Source organism: Amblyomma maculatum, chromosome 3, assembly GCF_055883805.1.
Source record: "Amblyomma maculatum isolate TAMU_Amacu chromosome 3, ASM5588380v1, whole genome shotgun sequence".
NCBI classification, from domain to species: domain Eukaryota; kingdom Metazoa; phylum Arthropoda; class Arachnida; order Ixodida; family Ixodidae; genus Amblyomma; species Amblyomma maculatum.
Window position 1 is genome coordinate 81043377 of NC_139346.1, and position 26224 is coordinate 81069600.

General features: G+C 46.8%; 3 pseudogenes; all 3 read right to left on the reverse strand.

Annotated features, from left to right (window-relative positions):
* Positions 1-5193: 5193 nt before the first annotated feature.
* On the reverse strand, positions 5194-11382 carry LOC146195082 (uncharacterized; annotated as a pseudogene).
* A 5855-nt stretch (positions 11383-17237) lies between these two features.
* On the reverse strand, positions 17238-18918 carry LOC146195083 (uncharacterized; annotated as a pseudogene).
* Positions 18919-19032: 114 nt separating this feature from the next.
* LOC146195084 (uncharacterized) lies at positions 19033-23951 on the reverse strand (annotated as a pseudogene).
* Positions 23952-26224: the final 2273 nt, after the last annotated feature.

Below are 26224 nucleotides of genomic sequence, written 5' to 3' on the forward strand. Positions count from 1 at the left end.
AACTCAGCTCAAATATGCGGTCGATCAGCTGTGATGTGAAAGCTGTCCCTCTGTCGGTAATGACGTAGGAAGGGGCGCCATGCCGCAAGACTATGTTGTGCATGAAAAACTCTGCTACTTCGGAAGCTGTGGCATGAGGGATTGCCTTTGTCTCAGCGTATCGAGTCAGGTAGTCAGTAGCGACTACTATCCATTTGTTTCCGGCCTGCGACAAAGGGAAAGGGCCAAGGAGATCCATTCCAATTTGGTCGAACGGAATGCGGGGTACTTTAACGGGCTTGAGAAATCCGGCAGGCTTCTGGGGCGGTGTTTTACGGCGCTGGCATTCGCGACAGCTTCGTACATAGCGTTTCACTGCTGCGGAAAGTCCTGGCCAGTAATACATGTTGCGGACGCGAGCAAGCGTCCGTGAGTAACCCAAATGACCAGACGTTGGTTCATCATGGCAAGCAAGGAGAATATCCTCACGGAGCTCGCATGGCACTACCAGAAGGTAAGTTCTGTCTTGGCTCTGGGAGTTTCTTTTATACAATACGCCTTGCCGTATGCAGAAGGAACCAAGGTGCCGAGATAGGTGTCGAGGCAGAATCGTATCACGCCCTTCCAGATAATCGATGAGTGGAAGGATGTCTGGATCAGCTCTTTGTCGATCCCTGAGCTCAGATGCGCTGAGGGCTCCTAGAAAACCGCTATCGTCATCGGCTGTAGTATCGCCAGTGTCAACGGGTGCTCGTGACAGCGTGTCAGCGTCTTCGTGTTTGCGGCCGGACTTGTAAACAATGGTTATGTCAACCTCCTGAAGACGTAAACTCCAGCGTGCAAGTCGTCCAGATGGGTCTCGCAGATTTGCCAGCCAGCACAAACAATGATGGTCGGTGACGACTTTAAATGGCCGGCCGTAAAGATGGGACGAAACTTCAGAGTAGCCCATACGACCGCCAGGCATTCCTTTTCTGAGGTGGAATAGTTCATTTCGGCACGAGAGAGAGTGCGGCTGGCATAGGCTATTACTCGCTCAAACCCGTCTTGATGCTGAACAAGGACCGCGCCAAGACCAATACTACTGGCGTCAGTGTGTACCTCAGTGTCAGCCGCTTCATCGAAGTGCGCCAGAACAGGGGATGTTTGAAGGCGCTCACGAAGCAAAGAGAAGGCCATCTGCTGCTCAGAGTTCCACACAAAGGAGGTGTCCTTCCTTGTAAGGCGCGTCAGAGGTTCTGCGATCTGAGAAAAGTCCGCAATGAAACGCCGATAATATGCGCACAGGCCGAGGAAGCGCTGAACAGCCTTCTTATTAGCTGGAACGGGAAATCGTGCGACGGCAGCAGTCTTATCGGGATCCGGGCGCACCCCATCAGCGCTTACAACATGGCCGAGGAACTTGAGTTCTGTATACCCGAAGTGGCATTTCTGGGGCTTCAGCGTGAGACCAGCAGAACGGAGGGCTTCCAGGACAGCTCGAAGGCGTTCGAGGTGTTGATCAAATGTTTCGGAAAAAACAACTACATCGTCCAAGTACACAAGACAGATCTGCCACTTGAGGCCAGTGAGGACGGTGTCCATCATCCTTTGGAATGTAGCTGGGGCAGAGCACAATCCAAATGGAAGTACTTTGAATTCATATAGGCCATCTGGAGTGACAAATGCGGTTTTTTCTCGGTCTCTTTCGTCTACTTCGATTTGCCAATAGCCGCTTTTTAAATCAATAGATGAAAAATACTTCGCACGTCGCAATCTGTCCAGTGAGTCATCGATGCGCGGCAACGGGTATACATCTTTCTTTGTCACATTATTCAATTTTCGATAGTCGACGCAAAATCGAAGAGTGCCGTCTTTCTTTTTGACAAGGACAACTGGTGAAGACCACGGACTTTGTGAAGGCTGCACAACACCATCATCCAGCATCTCCTGAACTTGCGTCTGGATCACTTCTCGTTCTTTGGCAGACACACGATAAGGCTGCTGTCGTATTGGGCGAGCGTCGTCATAAGTAATGATGTGATGCTGTGTAATGGGCGTTTGACGAACCTTCGAGGAAGAAGCAAAGCAGTGCTTGAAGTCTAGCAGCAGTTGCTCTAAAGCCCGCCGTTTCTCCTTTGACAAGTGACAGTTAATGTCGATGTTGTCAAGAGATGGCTCGTTAGTTTCTACTGCCGTGGATGCAAAACAGACCGGATCGTGCGCAACATGGTCAGCAAAAGCGATAGCAGTCCCCGGGAACAAGTGTCGGTACTCATTAGAAAAATTTGTGACAAGGAGTGCAGCCCGGCCATTGTGAAACGACAATAAACTTCGGGGAGCGCAAATGCCATGAGCAAGCAGGAGTGTATGGTTCGCCTCCGCTACAGCATCACCGGTACGGAAATCGTCACAGGTAACTTCCACAAGAGCACTGCTTCGCGGCGGCAGCGAGACGCTCTCAGCGGAAACACGAAGTGCGTTATTGCAAGGACTGCTACTATCTTGTTCGGTAGAGTGTCCCATCGAAAACGTGACGAGTCTATTTCGCAGGTCGATAACTGCTCCGTACTCCCGCAGAAAGTCAATGCCGAGGATAAGGTCACGGGAGCAGTCACTTAAAACAACGCAACTAACGACGAACGTACGTCCGTTAATCTGAATGCGAGCCGTGCACATCCCCTTTGGAGTAACTATATGACCGCCGGCGGTTCGAAGGCACACACCTGGCCAAGCAGTGAGCACCTTCTTCAAAACAGTCGCCATGCGACCACTCAAAATTGAATAATCGGCACCGGTGTCCACTAAAGCATTGACTGTAGTGCGACCGTCTAAAATAACCGGAAGGTCCAGAGAAACGCTTTTTGCTTCCCAAGGTGACGGTACCAGCAGCTCGCGGTCGGATCGAAGCGGCGACGACGGGAGGTCTTCAACGCAGCGACTACCAGCGGCCTCGCCCCCGAAGGTCGCTGTTTTCAGTTTTCCCGACCAGGGCTAGACGAGCGGCCTTGGTCCTCTCGCGAGGAACCGTGAGTGAACGAGGAGGAGCGCCTTGGCGAAGGGGAGCGGGGCTGACGCTGCGAACGAGATGAACGCTGCTCCGCCAGGTACTCCTCAATAACTCGGGGCCGTTGACCAAACCGGGGAGGAGGCGAGTCGATGCGGAAGCCGCGGAGACCGAGGCGTCGATACGGACAATCCCGGTAGAGATGTCCTGGTTCACCGCAGTGGAAGCAAAGCGGACGGCGGTCAGGCGTGCGCCAAATGTCGGCTTTGCGTCGGGGCAGCGGGCGATTGTCGAAGTTCTGCACTGGCTGCACCGAGGGCAGCGGAACTGTAGGTGACGCGAGAATGGGCGGTGGTGAAGGGGGAGCCCGACTCTGCAGAACTTCCGCATATGTGGGACGATTGTCGGTCCCCGACAGCAATGGCGGGCTCGGAACTACAGGCGAAAGAGGGCTCTTGAGTGCCTGCCGCACCTCCTCCCGCACTATAGCAGAAACGGAAGATGGCGATTGCTGCAGAGGGCTCCAGAACTTGCTTAGTTCTTCGCGCACGACGCTGCGAATCAGTTCGCGCAATGCATCGGGATGCCGCTCTGAAGATGCAAATGATTCCGCGGTTGTGCGTGTATGAAAAGGTCGGTCATAAGCCACGGCACGTTGGTGTAGCACCTTTTCCATTGTGGTGGCCTCTGCAAGGAATCCGTTTACAGTCGAGGGTGGGTTTCGCACAAGGCCTGCGAACAACTGCTCTTTCAAACCCTGCATCAAGTGCCTGACCTTTTTGTCCTCGGACATGGCGGGATCGGCTCGCCTGAAGAGGCGCGTCATGTCCTCGACGTATGCTTGGACACTCTCATTCGGCCTTTGGATGCGAGAGTGAATGGCACGTTCTGCATGCTCGCGACGATCTGCGCTAGTGTAAGCCTCGAGCAGTTGACGACGGAATTCCCGCCATGAAGTTAAAGCTTGCTCTCGGTTCTCGTACCAGATACGGGCGCCGTCCTCAAGGCTGAAGTAGACGTTCCTTAGTTTGGCAGCATCGTCCCACTGGTTGAATGCAGCGACACGTTCAAACTGAAGGAACCAATCCTCCACATCCTCAAAGAGGTCCCCATGGAAAGTCTTCGGTACCCGAGGGGCCTGCAAGGTGTAGTTACAGGCCGGTGCGAGGCCCGTCACCTGCTGCGCAGGAGCACTAGATGTCATGGCGGCGGGTGCTGGCTGAAACTCCGGAGACAGTCCCTGGAGCCGTCGACTGGAGCGATGCACGGGGGTGTCCAATGGTACAGGGCTGGCGCGACGTCTTGTAGATGGAGATTCTTGCATAGGCGATCGTTTTACCCAGCACCTCCACCAGAATGTCACGTACACGGTGACTAAGGATACCAATGATAGCAGGGGGTAGCCCAGACACAAGAACACAGCAGCACAGACGCAAACGTGTAAGCGACACTTTGTCGTCCTCTTCAACTTCGTCCTCCTTTTCCACCTCAGTCATGCGCCACCTGGCAACGCTAGGTGGCAATATTTTGTGCGACGTGCCGACACACTTCTCAAAACCGTTCCTTGAGCCCATGGCTTTCCATTTGTAAAGGTGACAAGTAAGCAGTTTTTGGAACTCAGGATCATGGACCTAGCCAAGCCCATTCAGAGGCTTTTTGTCCATGGGCCTCAGCATCACTGATGTTGAAATAAAGATTTGATTTGAAAAAAAAAAGCCTAGGGTTTTCAACTCCACAGTGTCCTCAAAAATCCTGCAGCAGGTTAAAGATGTGGGGGCAGACAAGGCGCCATCTTAGAGAATTGGGGGTGCCCCCCCCCCCCCTTTCCACACACCTATAGATATGCCTCTCAAGGGAGGGCTGATTGTCCGAATATCACCGTCAATCCCATTTTACAAATGCACTATTCAATCACAAGTTCTTACATTTAGTTATGACCATGGCATTGTGAGGAACAAACAACCAATTGGCCGAGGAAATCCTTTAAGAGGCATTTCCTGCTGGATTTTTAAGCTTTGCCGTATGAAAAAGTGCTTGAAGTTTCTACTTTCATGTTAGGAGGGGGTGGGGAGGCTGTTTATAGGCTGTGGTGCCTTTCATAGCCGCTCTTGTATGGCCTCCTTTGTAAGTTTGCACTCTTGAAGTACTTTCTTGAGTGTCCCTTTGTTTAAAGTGCACTTCAGAAACACTGTGTTCATCTTCTAGGGGCAGGATGCACGTTGCTTGCTTCACCTACGATAGGAGCTTGGACTGCAGCCTCCTTTCCGAGCATCTTCTCCAAACATAGCCATCTGCTCTCTGGAGGCCTTAGCACTTGCCAGTGAACACTGCTTGGGCAGTCGCAGTGACCTCACCTGCCCAAGCAACTGGATCATCGCTACAGATCTGTGTACCTGGGTTCAAAGCAGAATCAGCATACAAAGGGTGGAATATGTGCTGCAGTAATTGTAATGCTACAAGTCGAATGAACGAAGAAGAGGCAGACAAAGTGTGTGTGTGTGGGTGCATTGACGTGCTCGGGGCCCGAATCCTTCACAGCGGTCTGTTTCGACGTCTGTTGTGCCCCGTGCTTTTTTTTCAAACTGTGCTTGTGTCTTGCGTAATGTGAGTGCATCAGTGTTTTGCATGCTGTGAAAGCTTTGTGCAACATAGCAATATGTTGTTTCTGTAGGTGCTATGGCTATCTCTCTTCATTCTAATACTGTCATTGTTGTGGTATTTGGGCACTGTTTCCTTTATATACAGTTTAACATTCCCCAGTGCAATGTTGGTGTGTGTGCATAATATGACTGCATTTGTGTTGCTGCATATACTACTGTGTGATAGAATGCAGGATCCTTAAAGGGGTTTATAGACTCATGTTTTCACGTAGTCTACCATGCCTCACACGGGCCGCCACATATTTTCATCTGTTTCTCGGGGAACATCTTGGTAGAGTAAAGGAATTCTCTTCATACTTGTTGACTTCAAGAGCGTTTACTCAATGGCTGCATTATTACCCTCCGTAGCAATCAGCACACATACTTTCATCATTTTGTCTTGTTCATTCCAGTGTCATCTTTTCTACATTAACGGATTTGAGCCAACACACTAGGACACGTCTTCCTCCTCTGTTATGCTTTCTTTTCATAGCTTGTAAAAAAAAAAAATGGAATATGTGCTGCAGTCAATATAATGCTACGAGTCAAATGAACGAAGATGAGGCTTCGTATATAATCTCAGCTTCATATTAAGTTGTTTATGCCATTTAGTAATTTGGTGTGTGGGCAAGATGTTCAGGTTGCATTCAGTACCTTAATGTTAACACATGCTGTGACCATTTATACCAAATATTTCTATGCACTGCAATGTTTAAATGGCAATGACAAGATTCAGGCTACCTAGGGTAAATCTTTTGCTGATCCTGTTACCAATGACCTTCGAGAAGCCCAGGAACAGCTGCATAGTCTTTCTTTATACATGCATGAAAACTGATGCACATGGTGCAGGTGTAACAGCTGTAGCGTCCGACTGGGCAGATGCATGGCTTGTTCATTGTTGAAATGGGCAAGCATTTGAGTTAACTGCGTATACTACTGCGTGATAGAATGTAGGATTCTTAAAGGGGTTTATAGACCCGTTTTCTCGCAGTCTACCAGGTCTCACACGGGTCGCCACATATTTTCATCTGTTGCTCGGAGAACACCTTTGTAGAGTGAAGGACTCATTCTCTTCATATTTGTTGACTAGAATTCATATGTCAAGTTGTGTATACTGTTTGACAATTTCATATATAAACACGCTCTCCACATGATCTTAACAAGCCATGTTGGCAGAGCGAGTGCTGCATAACCTTCTTACCACTTATTTGGTTGTGGTAGCTTGTCAGACATGCAAGCAGGTAACACACAAAGCTATGTGTTTGTGCACATAAAGAGTACTTAAGTACTTATTGTTTGTATGCGCATTCATTCAGACAGTTTCCAGTTTCATTGAGGTTAAGCAACTCTTTATTTTGCTGCCTCTCGCAGCCTCTTTAGTTGCTCAAGCTTAATATTTCTTTCTATTTCAAGAATTTCAATCTCAAGTTCATTTTTTTGTTTTACAGTTTCCGTCTCCAGCTTGTCCATTATCCATTTATGGATAATGGACAAGCTGGATAATGGACATGGATAATGGACATTTATCAATGAGATTATCCATTTCCAGCTTTTTTTGTTGGAGCTCGAGTGTGCGAATGTTCTCTTCGAAAACACTTTTCTTTTCTCGTTTCTCCAGTACACTCTGATTGTCCTCCACCAGCAGTTTTATATGCACATCGTGCTTCTCACGAAAGAGAGAAGCTCTCATACCGTTCTCCTCTCGAGGGATTTTTCGGGTAGAGCCATGCGCCCTCTCGGTACCCTGCTATTATCAGCAGAAGCCATGGTATTAGGAGCGGCGGACCTGTTAGCATGCCCAAAATTAGAAGCATTGCAGCAACCCCTTGCAATGATGTTTTGCATATTGTCGGGCTGCGTGGCAGATAAAGATACACTGCTGTTTTCAGCAGCTTCTGGAGCTGCTGTACCAGCCCCACTTTCAATGGTATCAGCTGGTGATGCTTGATCATCGACGATTGCTTCCCAATTGTCATCATCTGTATTAAAGAAACAGATGATATATGTGGGTCAAAATAAATACAAGCTCCTGAAACACTCCCTGCCTAGCTTATTAGCTGCACATATGTTATCTATGGTGGGGAACACAAAAGAGTGAAATTGAAGTATTCGAAATCATGCGAAGGATAATGCGAGCTGCATGTCAGCTACAGTGAAACTCCTGTTTTTCATGATCTAATAAAGCAGTCTTGAACCAGAAAATGACACAACTGTGGCATGTGTTGGTAGGGGCAGTGCCATTCCTGTAATTAGTACTGAAACTTCATGCACTGGAATCTATGTTCTTTGTATGATATATTTTGTGTTATAAATTATGCACAACTGGCCGTGCCGAACTGCATCACGATTACAATGCAGCTAAATGACAGACGCAATAAAGATATCTTGCTGCACTTAACAATGCCTTTCCATTTCTAATGCTCATGCCGCCTGCATGAAAGTTACTACACAGTTTGCCTATGTGCACATTGCGGTCAGTGATGCTACTTAGAAAAAGTGTAGTTATTTCCACCCTAATGCTCCGTACACTAGATAAGCATCAGCCAACTACAGAGATGAGCACATCCATAAGCAGCAAAATTTAAAGCTACAAAAACGTGAAGTAAATTCTCTGCTGTATAAATTCACGTAATGTTCTTAAAATTGTGGTCGGACATAGCTCTAGAACGAGGCGGCAAATGCCCCTCAAAGGATACCAATGGTTTCTTCAACCTTCAACATGCGAAATGCTTTACCTGTGTAGTCAAAGCCAGTGTCACCTGACCCATCTACCATGGGCTGCAAAAGCCTCATCACGGGTAAGCTGTCAACTGGTGGCAGATCATTAGCCCCATCTGAGACATATTCATTTTGGATCCGGGTACTTATGTGGCTGGCGATTGCCACCACTTTCTCGCTTAGGGGTGACATGGTAGCAGGTGCTGATCCTCCTCCTAAACAGAAAAAAAAGTTTAGGCATATTGAAGCAAGTTTTAAAGCAGGAGAAATACCTAGACATTCTCTATTGTTTTGTCTCTTATGCCAACTGTTCTTAAAGTGATCCCGTACAAAAACGAAGTACACTGCTTCATTTACACGCCACTGCCAGGTATAGAATCTGTGCTCGCATGTGACGGCAGCTTAGCGGGCCCGGAGCATTTCATCGATTCACGTTAGCCTCAATTTCACGAGTGTTTATGCTCTAGTTACGCAAACTTCCACAAGAAGACGCAGCTGAAGGCAGAACACTTGCCTTCCTCCCCTAACTACTCAAACTACTTCGCTGTTTATCCGAAAGCGGATCACTCACGTATTGCAGTGCAGCGCGTCTGCTCCGTGGAAAACGTGCTTCCGAGCTTAGTAGAAATATATGGAGCCACTGCTTACGGCCCAGTTAAATTATGCACAATAAGATGAAATTTCATGCACTTGTCCAAAGCACAATTTATACAGGCCTTGCTAACAGCACTTACCCGTCTTGTGGCGATCTCTCTTGCTTTGCAGCCCCCTCTTTGGATTTTTGCTTCATATTATTCCAGCATTTTTTCAGCTGGTGGTGGTCGCGCTGGGTCACTCTGTGATTGGAGTTAAAGAGCCGCGCGATCTCTATCCACACTTTGTTTTTCTTTGCTAGCGAAGCTACGTCCGTCTTTTTGCACTCCACGACGTGCTTGTGTTCGCCAACCAAACTTGTTAGCAGCGCTCTCTCCTCGTGGGTAAAGCGAGGGGCTGCTTTCCGCTGAGAGCCGGAATCTTATTGTGACGAAGCTGAGGGCTGAGACATTGTCACCTAGCTTCTATAGCACAGCTTCGTAAACAGCAACCGAACTGATGGCGATGGTGACGGTCATCTGCGGGGCCGGTTGCCAACCAAAACATCATTCATGTGTACTCGGCGGGCAGCGCTGATATACCATTCCCGCTGTCAGTGTTTATCGACAAAACTCATTCATACATACTGTTCATTTATGAAAGCGAATTGAAATACACGGTTTTATTGCCATATAATGCGCATTAATATATTAATGTGTTTGTTACTCTTCGCCTCAGACGACCAACGTGCCCGTCAAGTCAAGCACGTGCTTGACTAAAATAATGGACATTGCAGACTTCCTCAGATCCCACAAGACAGAGAAGGAAAGCAGTTGGTGCACTGCGAACTCACTGGGTGTAAGACGAAACTGGAAAATGGTGTATACTGGCCCTTTCGTTGTACTGAAATTCCTCAGTGCACTCAACTTTGTGGTCTCTCACCTGACCACCCAAGGTTGCCGTTCTCGGAAGACGCATGTAGTTCACACGGCCCGCATGAAGCACTGCTGTCAACGTGACGAACCTCGACTCATCTGCCGGGCATAGTCTGCAAAGGGGGCAGTGTCACACACTCTCCACGGTCCTGTATTGGAGGGAGATAAGGTGTGGTAGGAGAGGCAAAAGCGGAAGCTGAGCCTGTTCGTTCGTGGTGTGCTAACATCCAGCACATCCTAATATCCTACATGTAAATAAACCTCGTACCAATTTATTAGAGCATGCCTTGTATCACAGCTTCACAGGTGCTGCCCTTGATCCTTCAAGCGAAGACCCCAGCCTTGTTTCTGTCGCCCCGGGGGCCAGCCAACTTGAAGACACTGCACCCAACCAAGCCAAGCAGCCTGATTTCGACATTAACCTAGTGCTCCCCCGAGACAGGCAAGACCGAATTCGCACTCTTCTTGAAAACAACTACAGCGAGTGCTTTTCTTCAGCGTCGAAGGTGTGGCAAACTCCGTTGGCAAAGCATTGCATCATCACGGGCGAAAACACTCGACCGCTACGTCAAAGGGCCTACCGTGTATCGCCACGAGAACGCCAGGCCATACGCGATCAAGTTGAGGAAATGCTGCGTGATGATGTGATTCAGCCATCCAACAGCCCCTGGGCGGTACCAGTTGTTTTGGTGAAGAAGACGGCACACTTCGCTTCTGCATTGATTACCGCCGCTTGAATAGCATTACTAAGAAGGATGTCTACCCACCTCCCCGCATCGACGACACACTGGACCAGCTCTGCAATGCCTATCGATGGACCTGAAGAGCGGATATTGGCAAATTGAGGTCGACGAAAGAGATTGCAAGAAGACTGCATTCATCACACTGGACGGCCTTTTCGAGTTCAAGGTGATGCCAATTGGCCTCTGCTCCGCACCAGCGACGTTTCAACGAGTAATGGACACTGTGCTGGCAGGCTTGAAGTGGCAGATTTACCTGGCATACTTGGATGATGTCTTCTCGTCAAACTTTGAAGACCACCTGAAACGGCTGCAGACAGTGTTGGAAGCCATCAAATCATCGGGACTAACGTTAAAACCAGAGAAGTGCCACTTTGCCTACGAGAACTGCGGTTCCTAGGTCTCATCGTTAGTAAGGATGGTGAAAACAGCTGCAATCGCACAATTTCCACCACCTGCTGACAAGAAAGCCGTGCGCAGGTTCCTTGGGCTGTGTGCTTATTATCGACGATTTGTCAGAAATGTTTCGCGCATCGCAGAACAGTTGACGCAGCTTACAAAGGCTGACGTACCTTTTAAATGGGAAGCGCCACAAGGAGCAGCCTGCAGTCCTCTCCTGTCCTTGGCCACTTTGTTGAAAACGCCGAGACCGAAATTCACACCCACGCAAGCAGTTTGGGCCTAGGAGCTGTTCTCGTCCAGAAGAGTGCCGGACTGGAGAAAGTAATTGTCTACGCTAGTATGTCCCTCACTAAAGCCGAAGTCAATTACTCGGTGACTGAGAAGCAGTGCCCCGCGATCATCTGGGCCATTTCTAAGTTCCGTCCATATCTATACGGTCGACCATTCAAGATGGTAAGCGACCACCACGCGCTCTGCTGGCTGGCTAATTTGAAAGACCCCTCCAGCCGCCTTGCCCGATGGAGCTTATAGTCTATAAGTTGTGCCGCAAGCATTTAGACGCAGACTGCTTATCCCACGCTCCCGTCAACGTTCCTCCGAAGGACGATGACGACGATTCCTTTTTAGGACCAGTAAGCGCCAGCAGCTTTGCACAACAGCGATCAGATCCTCAGCTGACAGACCTAGCAGATTACTTGGAAGGCAAGACCGCTTCTCCTCCTGCTGTGTTTAGGCTTCAATTGTTTGGTTTGTGGGGTTTAACGTCCCAAAGCAACTCAGGCTATGAGAGACGCCGTAGTGGAGGACTCCGGAAATTTCGACCACCTGGGGTTCTTTAACGTGCACTGACATCGCACAGTACACGGGTGCCTTGCTTTTCGCCTCCATCGAAAAGGCTTCAGTTGTCGTTCGCCTTAAGCAATGATGTCATCGTAAAGAACTTCGCTCCCAACAAGACAGCGCAGCTTCTTGTCATGCCTAAAAACCTCAGACAAGAAATTCATCATGCGTTGCACGACGAGCCAACAGCAGGGCACCCCGGTTTTGTGTGCACATTGCATCGAATCCAGAAGTACTACTGGTCGCGAGTGCCTGCAGACGTTGCCCATTACGTAAAAACGTGCCGTGAGTTCCAGCTACGCAAGACGCCGCCGATCAGGCCAACTGGGCTACTGAACCCGATACCGCCCCAACCCTGCCCTTTCAACAAATTGGGATGGATCTTCTCGGCCCCTTTCCATCTTCATCTGCGGGTAACAAGTGGATCATCGTGGCCACCGACTACCTTACCTGATACGCCGAAGCAAAAGTACTGCCCAATGGTACTGCGGCAGAAGTCGCAGTTTTTGTCGAACGAATTCTCTTGCGACACGACGCCCCAGTAGTCCTCATCACGGACAGGGGAACGGCATCTACGGCAGAGCTGACGCAAGCCATCCTAGAATAGTCATACAAGTCATCGACGACCTACTGCGTACCATCCCCAGACAAATGGACTTACGGAGCGTCTCAACAAGACTATTGTGGATATGACTGCAATGTACGTCGATGCCGAGCACAAGACAAGACACCATTCTACCTTACGTCATCTTCGCTTATAATACCGCCGTCCAGGAGACAACCAGGTCGACCCCGTTCAGCCTTGTGTACGGCAGGGAGCCCACAACGCTTGACGCAATGCTGCCACACGTAACCAATGAGGATAACCTGGACATCGCCGCCTACCTTCAACGTGCAGAGGAAGCCCGAAGACTCGCCCAAATGCGCATTAAAGATCAGCAGCGAACTGACGCCCGACGTTACAACTTACAACGACGCGATGCTGAGTACAAGCCGGGAGATCAAGTCTGGGTGTGGACGCCGATTCGCCGCTGTGGACTGAGTGAAAAGCTTTTACGCCGATACTTCGGCCCCTACAAGGTGCTTCGCCGACTAGGACAATTAGACTATGAGGTCGTTCTCGACGCCGCAGCAGCATCGCAGCGGCACCGAATGCATCCAGAAATTGTGCATGTTGTACGCCTTAAGCCATATTATGCGCGCTAAAGGCTATTCATAATTGCTTTGCAATGTTTATGTTAATTCATGTCTTTATTTTGAAACATCGAGGCGATGTTTTTTAAGGGGGGGGGGAGTAATGCCACGAACTGTTTAAATCTTTATTTGTTCCTGTTCGAGAGCCGCTGGCATGTGGCCTTATCATTGTTATTATGGCGCTTATCAATTCTGTATCCCGTGCTTGTTCATGCTCGTTGTTGCGATACAACGTGTTATTTTCTTTGTTGCGAACGATGCACCGAGATCTGTCTCGAAGATTCCGATCACTCGCGTACGTTTCTACAATGTTCCAGGTTTTGCTACTAGCAGTTTGCGAGTTAACTAGATTGTTCTGAGTAGCCTTTAAATTGAGCGTTTACAAGTGCGACGGGTATTCTTTGTTCGACGAGCACGTTTGTTGCTATCGCTGCCACTGAGTTGCTTAGCTTCTTTGCGGGCGCAAGTCAGCCCAATAAAGAGTTTCTTCAGTGCAATCACCGACTCTTCATTTGTGTCATCGACCTTGTCACCACCACGTGACAATGTGACAAATGCTCTCAACATAAACTTTCTATCAGGGGTACTTATACTGCTGTTGTAAGTTACTACATCAATATAAAACCCTGCATCAATATCAGTGCAGATGAAACTACTTTCCAGTTCAGTAGGTACAGCAGTGCATTTCGCTATCAACACACACTGAAGGGCAAAATGGGCAGTACCCGAAGAGCGAAGACCTTGCTCATTCGTGGGGTCCGGGGAGGTTTTGCTGAGCTGATGTGATGAATAAAATCTGGAGTCCGAGTCGTGCTTTCAAGTCAGGGGGCCGCGCAGTTTACCTTTTCTGTGTACTTCCTGAGGCAGAGCCAGATCGTTGCGAGGCTTGTACTGTTTGCCTTTGTGCACCTGCAACATACAAAAGTGTCTCTTTAAGTAAGGCAAATTTTCAAATACTATTAATACAGGTTTTTTGGGTGAAGAAAGGCACCCATCAGTGCCTTTCACTCTTCTATCAGAGCAGACTCTTCAGAAGCTGGTATAACTTGCGGCAAAGAACTTGCAGTGTGTCGCAGTCTGTCGATGAATCATGATTTGGCTTTAGAAAGCTCAAGTGGTGGAGTACCTTGTTAAATGGAAGTCTAGACAGAAGGCGCTCTGTACAGGTGATGTAGAACATACGTGCCAATAAATACAGGGTCTTCTCAGAAGCGGTCCACGAGCGCAATGCTGCCTCTATGTCAAGGCCCAACTCTGGTTTTTCTTTCCAGAGAGATGGCTGCAGATCCAAACCTTTGAGCTGTCCTCCATTCAGAGAAGAAAAAGAAGTGTGCGTAAAAACCTCCCCAACACTTGCTTATGATAGACACTATTTCTTCATAGAGGATGTGCAAAAGTGGCTCTTTGAAAGATTGTTTCAAACTTCTGGTAAAGTACAGCTGAATGGTTTACGGACAGCAATTTTGCTTGCAGCCTCTGGTCAGAAAATGTAGCTGCAAGGTGTTGACGCCTTGCTGCAGCTGTAGCTATGACAGCTTGGTGTTTAGTGAAGAAAGTGTGCAGTGCTTGAAACTGCTCGAGAATGCGTTCTAATCCTCTCAGAAGCGTAAGCCAGCGGCATTATACATTTCTTAGAAACTCAAGAATTTGGCAGACCTAACTCCTTATGTAGCTGCTTCATGTCAGCATTCCGGGCAGCAAATTTAAGTAATAGGGCACACCTGCTACAATACCTTCTAGATTATTGGAAAAAGAGTGTCGCCCAGCTACGAGTGCATTGCGCACCTTATGGAGTGTACACTTTCCAATGTCAAGCATATCGGTGCTCAGATCTTTTAATTTATGTTTAAGGGATTTCATGACATTTGGCCCATCAGTAAAAAGACAGCAACTATCTGTTTGGTAGCTCTACAAGGGCCTCTTTCACACATGAGAATAAGTTTTATCTAGTGGCATGGCCAAGAATAAAGGACTGAAGATGTTCCACAACAACACAGCCTGCCTTTTCTGAGTAAAATTGTACTAGAACATCTAACTGCTGGACCTTTTCTTCAGGTTTGGGAGTATCATCAATCATAATGGCATAAAATATGCCTGGACAAAGAAGCTCTTAACCACTTTTGATTTGAATAATGGCCCAAGGCCATCAGAGATCAGATATAACTTCTCGTCCACATTTGAAATTTCTTGCAATTGCTGAGTCTGGAAATGTGTGGATAGATGACTGTGGCAGTGTTGCCCCATGTATATGGCAGAGAATTGGCAACTACAGATAAAGTGAACACTGCCTCTGCCTTCACAGCATTGTCTTGCAGAGAAGCCACTGCCTCATAGCGGTTGAAATCAAGGCTCATCTGAAGAAATCCGGGCTTGACAAGTCGGTCCATCAGAATCCCGCATCTTGGAGGCCCTTTCGATATGTTTCTTCAACATGACACGGTGCTTTTCTGCTGTGCTGTGCACAATTCACAGGGGCACAACAAATGATGCAGAACCCATCGGAGTCCTTCGAAGTTTTCTTGCACCAGTCAGTAATGAGGTCTCCATTTCCATCCTATTCTTGGAGTATATTGCTGTTGAAATTTGTGCAACGTTTTGTAAACAAAAAGGCACCCTTTATACTCACTACCAGCAAAAGAGCACTGTGTGACAGCTTGAGCACCACTTATCACTACCGAAAGAATAGGCTGTCATTAATAATCAGTTACAAAAAAGTCAACATTGAGCACCACTTATCACTACCGAAAGAATAGGCTGTCATTAATAATCAGTTACAAAAAAGTCAACAAGTCTTAAAATGTGATGGTCATAAAACATAATAAAATAATAAAACAATCGTGCAAACAAACGTCACGTATATCTAATGTCCACACACACATTAGGCTGTGTACTATATAAGCCTGGTGAACAATTTTACCATGTGCCGATTTCACTAAGGACACAGAGTGTGGTGCACATAATCCTTGTGCACCTTAACTAGCTATATTACATGTGAAAATGTATGCTGCCACTAGTCTGTAATACCAGCGATTTTTTCAATGGCCACAATAAGCATGCTACAATCAAGTTTAACTATTGCATGTGGCTACCATGTTTTCAGTGTCTTGCAGCAACGTGGTTGCAGCTTGCACGTTTGCGAAGCTTTTGAAATGACTATAAGTCATCACAAGATCATGCTTTTTTCCACCCTTGTGCCTCAGATTTTCTTACAATGTTACATCCGCATGTTAATGGCCAGAAAAGAAAAAGCCCGATCACTCCTCCAGAACCGAGACATGGTAGCTGACCTGACTTCGTGCACACATCATGCTGCACACGCCATGATTTTTTTAGAGGCGTGCAAATGTCAGTTTTGACTCCAAAGCGAACACAAATAAATAAAAACTAAAGGCTATTTTGCATTCATGCTAGCCCGCACAACCACCGCATAGTGCATGCTTGGGTGCCCCGGCACGAACGCTTCTGTCGTACATTACGTTATGGAACTCTGCTGCCTAAAATATGCAGTTTCTATACTCCGCGACTTTTTTGGCACCGCTAGCGAAGCTACGGGGGAGGAGCATCTGTAAATGTGTCCCTCCGCCATGTAGTGAAGGGTTGGCCTCCACGGAGCCTTTCACTGCAGTTTCAGTTTCGTTTCCGCGGCCAGAGAGGAGCGCTTTCTGCAGCTTACTTGTTGGAGTCCGATATCTTTTTTTAATAGGTTCACGCGCGCTTTATAGCCACCATTAATGACGAGGAGCCAGACGAGAACGTACAGACGTTGCTGTTTTCTTTTATACGTGCAATCAACCGTGCGCAGCAACTTTCAGTAAGGCATTATAACTCTTGGCTCGCACATTTTTCACTAACGAAGTAAAATAGATAGCTTACCTATATTTTAGCACTAGAAGCCAACACTAACGTGTGGTAATGCGCGATATATTGTTACGTTTCCGTGAGTAATAAAAAGTAAATTGCGAAGAAGAGACAGCGCCTAAATAATCTTTGCTAATGCTCGTAGAAACTATATATCTGTTGTATGTTTGTCTAAGTAAGCATTCAATAAATGCTTGCACCAGTAGATCACACCACGTATTTTCATACGGCACAGAAAGCTACAGCAGGTAGTTTTTCTGCATAAACACAGCACTGTAGTCGAATAAATTAACAAAAATATATGGATGCTCCACAACACTGTCATCACACAACGTGACAATAGTTTTCAGCGGAAATAAGAAATTCCTATGAATCAGCAATCTTGATGTCCCCCTTCCAATTCTTCCACGCCACTCATTTCGCTGCTTTCGCTGGATGAGCTAGATTCCAAGTCCAGAGAAATTATAATGGCATCCAGCTGCGTGTCAATTACTCCATCACGTTCCCATGCTTCTTCTTCAAGGCGTACAACATGGGCACAGTCCCGTGACCAATCCTCTCTTGTAACGCGGGAGACCCCTTCGTTCACGAGTTTTTCTACTGCGGACAGAATGAGCGTAGTGTTGTTGGCAGCGACGTAGCCTTTCACTTGACTCCACACCAGCTCAATTGGATTAAATTCACAATGATAAGGGAGGCAGCCGGACTACGTCGTGGCCAGCACTCTTTGCCAGAGCATCAATGCGGTACCCAGAATATCGATGTTTGTGTTGGTTTACAACCTGCAACAGTTCCGCCTTTAGCTGGTCGCCCGAAAACGGCATGTTTTTTTCTGTCAATCAAGATTCAATGTCGCTTTTTCGAGTATGCGAAGTTGGTACTTTTTTCAGTTGCACACTATGGTACGGAGCGTTATCCATCACTATTACACTGTTTTGATCAATGTTCGGCACTAATTCTTCCATGAACCACTTTTCGAATCGAGCACCGTTCATTTCGGTGTGGTAATCGGCAGTTCCTTTTGTAGCGCGAAAGATCAGGCACGCATTTTCGACGAATCCATTCTCACTGCCGGTGTGAACCACGATCAATCTGCCGCCTTTGCCGCTTGGTGCACGAAGTCCAGTTGTTAGGCCTTGGCGAAAGGCATCTTCCCTTGACGCCACTGTGGTGTCTGTCCAAACTTTATCTTTAACGTGGCCTGCACTAACCCAGGTCTCATCAAGGTAGTAAACGGTCCTGCAAAAGGAAGTGAATTTATGTGGCACGCGGTTTTCTGCATCCATTGCTAGTTGAAAGCTAAATACTACTACTACTACTACTACTACTAATAGTAATAATAATAATAATATAGTAATAAACAACGAGCCCAAAGTGATTTTGACGCGATCTTCGATTTAGGACGGACAGAGGTTTAAAAAAAAGCATACAGACTCATACATGCAGCCCCGAAGCGACCCCGTCGCTATAAGTAATCGCAGGGTACGTGAGACGATGCACCTGGACGGTTTTCATCGCGATCACATGACACGACGAAGCCGGCAGCGCAAGGCACTCAACTTACGTATGACCGTATCACTTCGTCTATTACGCGCCTGCCTCTCCAGGTTCATCCGAACCGCTTCCGACACTGCACAGCGCTTTTCCATTGTAATTGTCTTACAGCTCTGCAATTACAAAACAGTACATGTTTCATCCTTGCCTTCTCACATAATGCATGCAGTTACATGTCCAAAAATACCTAACAAAAAGCGTACTTGCCTCTGCTTCTTTCTCATTTCCCGGATCGTCCGGAGGTACTTTCGTCGCCACGCGACGATGTCGTCTCTTTCCAGAAGGGAAGAGTTCCGCTTGCGCTTCCGGAACGCAAACCCGATATCGTTTAGTATCCTCTGCAACGTACGGACACTTATATTCGGCATATCCATATCGTGATCATTTACTACGTCCTCCCGTAGCTTTGCGGCAGTCTGCACTTCGTTGCGCATATAATACTGATGCACTTTGCGCCTCAGAGCAGCGAGAGTGAAAGTGTCGTACCTTTCAAGCCGCGTCTTCCCGGTTTTTTTTTTTAACAAGCCCAGGTGACGACTTCAGCTTGCTTCGCTTTGGAGATTTAAGAGTGCCAGAGAGGGCCTCCGCTTTAATACGGGAGACGGCACGCTCGCTCACACCGGTGAGCTCGCTGACTGCGGCGCACGGATGATATAGAAAGCTGAGGCTGACTGCTTCTTACGCCAGCGTACACGTTGCACACCATCTCTTTTGCCTGCTTGGACAACCATCGGTTTTTCAGTCTCACTTGCATCTTTTTTGGCGAAAGAAGAGGTCTAGTTTTGGAAGAACCCGACACGGTGCAAAGAGCAGACGCCATCCTCTTTCAGCGCGCTCGGTGTTTTGAAGACCCGCGACGGAACTCAAGCGAACCCAGATAACCCGGAAAAGAAAACAAAACGCTTCGCAGTCACCTTCCAATGCTAGCAAATCGTAGTTATGTTAGAAATGTGCTTAAAATAACAAGTTTTATGATTTCTATTTTCTTCAAGGCTAAACACTAATTTTAATTTGCAAACTATATTCACCCGCGCAGGGAGACAATGCGTTTCGGCCCCGCAGCCTTCCCAGTGGTGCCAAGAAAAGTTGACGCGGAGTATAGGCCTTGACGAAAATGGAACGATAAAAGCCTTTGCTGCAAAACAACCGGCTCTGCGCGTGCGGTTTGTTACTTCGCTCCTTCATAACGTCTCCATTGCTTGGCTCGCTCCTGCTGACCTAACAGCACTTCATATAGCAAAATGGTATTTTTCGCCGTTTCTTTTTAGTTTCCGCATCTCGACTTGAAATCATGGTTGCCGCCGCTCACTGCACGTATATTATGCCAAACTTCGAACTAGCATTCTTGAAGCTATGCTCGCTGACAGGCACAGATGCACTTTTGTCCATCGCGCTAGCTGGCGCCACTGGCTGCTGATGCGAGCTTGTGGGCTGTGGTCAAGCAAAACACTCGCGAGCAAACAGAAACCGAAAGTGCCCGATTTTGTTTTTATTTGCGCACCAAGCTTTCTTCGTGGCACAGAGTGGCACCAGAAATTATACAAGGCGCAATTTGCCATTTATAGAGCAGGATGGCGCAAGGAAATCGTCGTGGCGCAAATGGCGCCGCAATTGCACTCCTGCAGTTCCTTCCGAGTTTGGGACTTTGGAATACACAACATAGCACTGACTGGCTGGATCTGGTAGCTTACCTTTACTACACAAAATGAAGCCGAAGAAACCTATGGGAGAGACACCGAAGTGGCACTTGTCAAGGGACACTTTGGGGTCATGCTGTTGTAGTCGCTGAAGTATCCGGTCAAGCAATTCCAAAAAGTCTGTGAAGGAAGATGCAAGCACAAGGATGTCATCCAAGTACATCCTGACACCAGATCCTGAAGGATGTTGAAGGTCATGAAGAATGAGCTGCATAGCACGTCGAAATGTGGAAGGGGCGTTCTTGAGACCAAAAGGCATGTGTGTCCACATATATGTCCCACTATGGGTGACGAATGCTGTTTTCTCATAATTAGAGGGTCGTAGGCTGTTTTGCCAGTAGGCGAATTTCAAGTCCATTCAGGCAAATATGACTGAGGCACCTGCAGCATCTTGCATGATCTCGTCTGCATGGGTGGATGACACTGATGGTGAGTTTGTTCAGCAGAACATAGTTGATGCACAAGCGTTTCTTCAGTTCTTTAGACATGACTATGGTGGCAAAGGTCCATGGCCAACACCTCCTAGACTTGTTCCAGGCCTGCGCGTCAAGTGCCTCGACGTCAGCTATGTCACCGCTGCCCGTCCCAGGCGACGCGCCACTTCCAACTCCCCTGCTTGCTGGTGCTTGCTGCGTAGCCGCGCTCAGGCTTTCCACGAATGTGCTTGGTGCGCAAGAAGTGAGGTGCAGATATAGTACATTATTGTCGAGATGTAGGAAGAGTTAAAATGAAAAATAGAAAAGAATGAGAACGTTTGAAAAATAGCATGTTGTGACGTTCGCTCCAGGTAAACACATGGGCTTTTTGTCAAAAATGCAAAATGCGTAGAAACTTTACAAATAGGACAAAATTTATTTTTGGGACTCATGATGAAAGCACAACACAATCAAAAGACAACAATAATTGCTTTCATTATCACTTTTTGGTGACTGTTGCATTGTGTACTTTGTGTACTTTTGCATCAACTTTTGCAGCAGCAGTGACAGTGTTGTTCCTGTCTTTAAAATAATTATTCAGGATTATACTTGTAGCACATCTTGCTGCCATACTAATCACAAGTTCAGGTTCATGGCCGTTTTCACATGTACACAGTTCTCCGAGCTCTGGCAGGCTTTTAATCACAAGGCGTTTAACAATGTTCCTGTGATTAGACATTCTAAGAAGTTCGTGGCATTTTTGGGCTGCAGCAATTTTTTACTACTACTTCGGCATGCATTACAATGGTACCTACACACGCACTGGGAAATTTTAAGCTCCCTCGACTGAGGTTCGCTGTCAGTGAGTACATATCCGTGTCTCTCTCGTCATCTCTCTCAACAAGCTTTTCTTTACAGGTGTCGCACTTCAAAACAGAGTGCACGCAAAAGCCTGCAACATAGCCAAACACAGCGATACGTGAACTCAACTTGTCTAAGTCTTCAGACTCTACATTAATGTCGAAAGACGCTTTATGTGGGGCACTTTGTGAAGCAGTGTCCAGCAGATCATCATCGCTTGCTGCCAGAAGGGTGCTCTGCAGTCGCAGCCAGCCTTGACATTCATAAAATTGTCGGATGCTAATGTGATAGTGGCCTCCTGCAATTTGCCTGTTCTTACCGAACCTGTGTTTGAGACCATCTGTCTGCACCTTTCCAAGAAATGCGTACTTGTAGCGAAGTTCAACAGTACAGTACTTTGTGAACTCCAGCAAAGTGTAAGCTGAATTTCTCCAAGCAGTAAGAGTTGCTCTTGTGAGTGTACCACTGTCATGTTAATATAACTCCCACACATCAAACCAAGTCACCAAGGCACCCAAAAAGGTCAGCTTAGGGTCATCTATCAAGGGTGAAGCTGGCTGCTCGTAAACATTCCAGTGCTGATACCCTTTGTCTGGTGTTTTAACATTTACAATTTTCCACCATCTAACAATTACTCTCACAAAATTTGCAGTTTGCTTAGCATGTTGAAATGCTGGCAAGTCACTGTGGGCACCTAATGCATCAGCCACAAATTTAATAAATATCTGTAAGTGAGCTTGATATTGTCTCTCCAAATTGCCGAGGTTCAGTGCTTTTGAGGAGAGGTGGTAGCTGCATTTTAGGAGCTGCGAAGCTTCAAGCTTATGAAGCTTGCGTAGTTCCTTGAAAGAAGCCCACTGTATGGCATCATGATGCACTGTGTTATTTGAAAGGTCAAACAGGGGGAGATAAAGGTTAGTTCCAGGATTTTTTTATTTAACCAATTGTTTCTAATGCACTTCAGCAAATGCACAGCATCAACAACATAAAATAAAGGCCGCAATGCGTCAGCCAGATTTGGATAAGCTATTTTCAGCTTGGGGGGAACTGAGGGCCTTCCTGTTGATCAAATTGTTATCCAACACAACAGCTAGCACTCTGAATCCGATTTTTTCAAGCCCGAGGATGACTTCCGGCAGCACTTTATGAAAGGACTGGGTATTCAGCGTTCGCAAAGGAAGAATGTGTACAACTTCCCAAACAGCTGAGCATGCTTTGCAACATAAACACATGCATGGATGTAGTGGCCACATTGGAGTGTGCCGCTGCTGCACTAATATTGCCACCTTTATAATAAAAAAATGGTTGGATATGGATTTCATCTACCATGAGAACAATATCTTTTTTCATGTTGCTTCAGTTGTTTGAATCTGTGGACGATGTATTTTAGAAAATTATCATTCCCAGGTTCATTTTGCGGCGACAACTGAAATGAATTGCACAATTTCTTATTCTGCTCAGATGTGGCAAGACAAGAACACCGGACGACCTAAGGAACTTGTATGTGTGAGGGTATATGGTGTGCACAATACAAGCAAGCACCATAATCTCCCATGAATACTGGATGCGTTCCTTTACAAGCAATGTCACCTGTTGTTTAAAAAAGCTAACCATATCCCTTTGCTCTCTGTGATGTGTTCCTCGATTTTTTTCAGAAGGGCACAAACAATATCTGGATGGCACTGAGAGGAACACTCGGCGCTCTCAATGCATTGCATTCGATTCAGTAGTTCCAGGAGAACATGAAATCTATGACCTTATTTGGCACCAAGTAATTTCCAAAATGCTTCAAACGTTTGTCCAAGAAACGCGCTTATCTCCATATCAATGGAGATGGTCATGGATGACTGCAAAACAGGTGCTCTCTCATTCACTATGTTCAAGAACAGCGTACAGTTAGGGCGATGAATGACTGCCCACACATCAGGTGCACACACTGTCTTCAATCGTTCTTTCAGTTCAGGAAGCGAGGAAAAACTACGCTCAATTTCTTCACTGTGGTAGGAAGCTGCAGATTCAGAAATCGCATGAGCAAGTTCTGATGCTTCTCGGCGTGTCCGTTTGCTATCTGGTGATAGTCTGGAATGGCAGGAGTCTTGCTTTTACAAGTAGGATGGGCATCCCTGAAAGAGAGTAGGCACTGATCCTTTTCGAAGCCGGGGTACTTTCAATGAAACGGCAAACACTTGCCCAGTCCTAGGATCCGTATAAGAAGTCTTCCATTGAAGACATGATTCCTCGAAGTGCAGTGCGCATACCTGCATGTAAGCAAAAACAAAGGCATACTGATAATATGTGACTGCTAGAATTCAATACTTGTATACGGTTCTCGTTGGATAAAAATGAATAATCTAATTGTGCTTCAAATGTAGGCTAGAAGCGCAGTGTAACAAATATATCCCTTACCTTGTTATTCTCTGTAGGCCTAAAATCCTTCCTCAGTATCGCCCTCAGCCACTTCGTGCATTGCACTTCTTCCTTCGGGAAGGAAAACACTTGGGCTTTTTCCCCTGTTCGGTAATTGCTTGAACATGCCGGAACACAACACTTGTTTGGCATGTCAAAACCAGCATATGCCGCAAAACGTAGGCGCACAGCAACCAAATAGGGCAAAAAAATCGCACAACAACAGCCCACTCGCACACGACACAAAGCAAATATGGCGTGCGGTGGACTGGTGGGCCGGGACATTACCCCCTGAATAGCTTTCAGGCCTGCGCGTCACGTCACGCGATGTCAACGATGTTACTGCGCGCCGGCTGAGGGCCGCAAGCGATTGCCACACGCTCATCTCGCGGGAAGTGATGCCATAGACAGGCTCGTCGACAAAAAATTAAGATTACGAACAGAATTATACATATTTATCACAGCAGACACTGTCTATATATATGCATATTTACTACTACACATTGCCGCCATAATACATGACAGACAGAAAACGATGCGCTGTAATATAGAGGGATGTTGCCTTTTATGCAGGTTTTACCCTCAACCTGTTGAGGGTAACACCAGGCAAGGTTTCAACAAGGGGGCCTGTCTTCATATGAAAACATTGCCTATGTTTCTCGCTGGAAAGTTGCCAAACGTGCTGATGGCCAGTAGCAACAAGGAATGCAGCAGTCACTCATTAGCAGACTTTAGCTTGGCTGAATCTTAGCAAAGTCATAGACACAGTATTTAAAACAAATGGTTGGCAAGTAACAGTATTTGTCTGCAGAAGCCATGGGGGCAAATTGCGCTAAAAACACAGCACACAAGAAAAAAAAGGGGGGGGGGGGGCATGGCTTCTGCACACATTCACCAACTAGCCCGACAACAGCTCTTGCTAAAGCATATCAGTATTTGTGTTTCTCCAATTTCTTGAAACATTTGAAACATTCCTTTCATACCAAGGTTTATTCAAGGTGATTTGTTTGTCTATTTCGGTTGCCCCAACACCTGCCTCTGCTGGGATTGTACAAGATTTGCTGGAGTCGCGGGGTTCAGGATACGAAATAACACTGGGAAGGCCCCTTTGTCACCTGAAACTGGCTGACGTGATCAAAGTTGGAAATGAAAATAACCAAGAAGTGTTAATGAAACTTAAGATCACAATGGCCACCTCCATCAGTATTGAAGCATCTACAAAAAAACGAGAATGCACTGCATGGTTTCTGCACCGTAAAGGCAGAATAACTGTCTCAATGCTCAAAGATGTTTGCCGCTCCAAGCAGCTGAAGTGCTAATTACTAGTTGATAAAATATTGAATTCCAAACCAATTTTTAGTCCAGCCATCCAGTATGGCATAGAGTTTGAAGAACTTGCAAAGGCTTGTGCACTTGCTGCCTTTAAAGCACAGCACATTAATGGCAGACTAGATGACTGCGGTTTGATGATACTGCCAAACTATCCATATCTTGGCTGCAGTCCAGATGGGTTACTATATTGTGACTGCCATGCTCCAGCACTACTTGAGGTTAAGTGCCTCTACACACTTCGAGATGTGCATCCAAATGATTTGGTTAAAGCAGGACAAAGCCAGACCTCTGTTTGGATGCCACTAGTGCATTAAAGTTACCGCACAAGTACTACTACCAGGTTCAGGCACAGCTACACTTGAACCTGATAGGCAGCACTACGTGGCATCTCTACTTGCATGTTAATAAGAGAGAAATGATGATTGGTGCAGAAAAGGAAGAAGCATTTATGGACACTTACATCAGTGCCCTAGAAAGTTTCTGCATATAGTGCTACCGAGGCTGTAATTGCAGCTTAACTGGTAATGCCCGCATGGTGAAGAAAGTCTGGAATTGCTAGTCCACTAATGAACAATATAAGGTACCTAGCATATGGTGTGCTTGGTCATATACTCGCACCTCAGTGTTGCATGTTGTGCTTTGAATACGTGCCAGACAATTGCAATGCTTCTGCTGTCGTTTCGCTTTTATTCACGCCTTTTTGATAAGAGGACCCTTCAGATTGCACAGTCCAGCACAAACAAAAACAATTCTGTTAATGTGCGTTCTGGACTTTATCGCCAGTGCATGTTTGAAGATTCTGTAAGTCTTTATACGGTTAATGGCTCTCTCAACATGTATCCGCACTGATGCAATTGTCCTTGTCTGTGTTACATCCTTTTCTGACAGTTGAGAATTACCTAAAAATAAAGAAAATGCTTTTGAGTACTCTGAAACAACAAAAGCTATGTTTGCTGTAGTAAAGAACACTCACCTCTGGTGAAGGCCAGTGTATTCATGTTTATGCCTCGTGCTACCAGGTGAGGTACAAGCTTGAAGCCTCTGTCTGCCAAAATATGATCGCCTGGAAGAAGGTGGTCCTCTACGCCCCATGT